Source organism: Lasioglossum baleicum, unplaced genomic scaffold (genome assembly GCF_051020765.1).
Source record: "Lasioglossum baleicum unplaced genomic scaffold, iyLasBale1 scaffold1406, whole genome shotgun sequence".
NCBI lineage: Eukaryota > Metazoa > Arthropoda > Insecta > Hymenoptera > Halictidae > Lasioglossum > Lasioglossum baleicum.
Window position 1 is genome coordinate 7,501 of NW_027470465.1, and position 2,500 is coordinate 10,000.

At 46.4% G+C, this 2,500-nt stretch overlaps 1 non-coding gene and 1 pseudogene across 1 annotated transcript; both read left to right on the plus strand.

Annotated features, from left to right (window-relative positions):
* Positions 1 to 544: 544 nt before the first annotated feature.
* LOC143220662 (5.8S ribosomal RNA) lies at positions 545 to 699 on the plus strand. The gene has a single exon (XR_013011654.1). It is a non-coding gene; the product is annotated as a 5.8S ribosomal RNA (ribosomal RNA).
* A 1,571-nt stretch (positions 700 to 2,270) lies between these two features.
* LOC143220664 (large subunit ribosomal RNA) overlaps positions 2,271 to 2,500 on the plus strand; it is a 7,383-nt pseudogene continuing 7,153 nt past the window's right edge.

Below are 2,500 nucleotides of genomic sequence, written 5' to 3' on the forward strand. Positions count from 1 at the left end.
AATTTATCGTTACCTCGAGCACACACCAACATTTTATGGAAATGTGTTTTATACGGGAAGTGGACCGGCTCGTGAAGCTCGCTTTTAAAGCAGTCGTGAGTCTGACACCCTACTCCGTGCGTGTGGCCCAATAGTGCGCATCGCGAGAGCTTGGGACGAATGACCGCTGCCAGAGCCGGCTGTGAAGTCCTCAGTTCTCACATCAAATGAAATGGAAGTGAAGAGGAGAGGAATATTATTACATCTCTGGATCCAGTATCGGGTTGTCTACGATCCCCGTCGTTTTCAGAGAATATATTCATCTCCGCGTTTTCCACGTTAACGGTTTTTCAATGTACTGTTCGCCCGGCCGTCAGATACGTGTTGCGTATCTGACGGTTTTTTTTTCCGTTTCCACGGACGACGATAGTGTCGTCCTTAAAACGACGCCTGAACGAATCTCCTTCGCGCGCTGGTTGGAGCGTTCAGGTACAATGCGTTCTTACGAACCGCAGAACAAGAGACATATACATATATTGATTTGTAAATCAAAAATATATACGATTACCCTGAACGGTGGATCACTTGGCTCGTGGGTCGATGAAGAACGCAGCTAATTGCGCGTCAACGTGTGAACTGCAGGACACATGAACATCGACATTTCGAACGCACATTGCGGTCCACGGATACAATTCCTGGACCACGCCTGGCTGAGGGTCGTTTACGTAACCATAAACTGCTTGCGTTGCTCTTGTAAGTCCCCGCCGTCGCTTACCTCTCCAAATATATTTTTGGAGGGCGCCAAAGAGCGTTTCGGAGTCGGGTTGCAAAGATGCTACGTACGAGCGAATGATGGGCGTTTCGTCGGCGTTTGTCGCGGTTCTGTGAAAATTGCCAATTTTTGCATTGCGTCTTATAAACACATACAAATATATATATATCTAGTTTCCACGAGAGGCGAAGTAGGGATTGGTATTTCTTACGTTCGGACTTGCGTGAGTGTTTTTACGGTGTCGTGAGTCGTATTGAAAATACGACCGCCCGTAAGGCACCGCTTCGACGAGGATCTCCAAATCTCTCACCTTCTCTGCGAAACGATTCGCCTTGCGGAAAGAAGCGTTTCCACTCATGAACATTTAACGCGCTCCCGACGTCGCCTGAAATGATGCGTATATACGAAAGAGGTATATTTACAAGAGTCTCGCGAGACTACAGAGATGGACACACAAATTATAAAAGAAAGAAAGAATACTGTGTGGCACACAGAGTGTGTGTGGTGTGGCAATGTTAAGCCCCAGGGAGAGAATATGCCTGTGCGTGGATGAGTTTCTTAACTCTACGTTATAATTGCCATACGGCGGAGGGTCGTCGTTGCCGGCGATTTCGACAAACACATTCCTTTTCGAGTCTTCGAGGGAAGAGACGAAAGAGATCTCTCGTTCTATCGCGAACGCTTTGATGATCGATGGACAGCGGAGCAAAGCGCAGCAATGTGCGGGATGGAGCACGTCGTACTTGATCGGGTCGGAATTATTCCCCGTCGTCGACGTGTCCTCGCTAATCTGTGCGATTGCCATTCCATCGCCACGTTCGCGTTGAATCGTATTGATGACGGCCTATGTGCGTCTTGAGATCTTACTCTCTTTCTCTCGTGTCTCTAATTTGGTTTTGTGTTTGATCGATGATAAATCGTTTCGTGCGCAACGTTTCTGTACCCCCGTGGTTTTTGGTTCAATTATACAAGAAGTAGAGAGAAAAAGAAATCCCACCGGGTTATATGTATTATTATTTTTTTTTTTATAATAATATGTATACTCCTCTATTGGCGAGGCTTATTTCGAACTTGATTGTCACACGACGCAAAAGACACACTTGTGTGTTCACGCACGGAACAGCACCGCGGAGAGAGAAAAGGTATATCCAATGATGAGAACCTTTATGTCGGTCGCCCCATGTCTTTTCTTTTCTTCATTGTCGATTCGTGCGGAACCGCGCGATCTGTCGGTCGTCCAGTCCCCGAAAGTTCTTTTCGACGGACGTTAAAGTTAACCGGCCAGATCGTCTAGCGAGAGTTTCCGATCGACACACGAGATGAAGAAAGAATTATATTGACACTTTGGTGTGGCGCATAAGGCATATATCGGTTTTTTGTTTACCTTTTTCTCTCTTCTGTCGTGTAGTGTTGTTTCGTTTTCTTTTTTTTTCTTTTTTTTTTGTGCTTTGTACGTTTTCGCGAGTACTACTTTTACGCTCTTTCGGCCGAAACACACAAAATTTTGTATCACGTACGACGACCTCAGAGTAGGCGAGATTACCCGCTGAATTTAAGCATATTACTAAGCGGAGGAAAAGAAACTAACAAGGATTTCCTTAGTAGCGGCGAGCGAACAGGAATTAGCCCAGCACTGAATCCCGCGGTTCTGCCGTTGGGAAATGTAGTGTTCAGGAGGGTCAATTTATCCCGAGACGTCGAACCGCGTCCAAGTCCATCTTGAATGGGGCCATTTACCCGTAGAGGGTG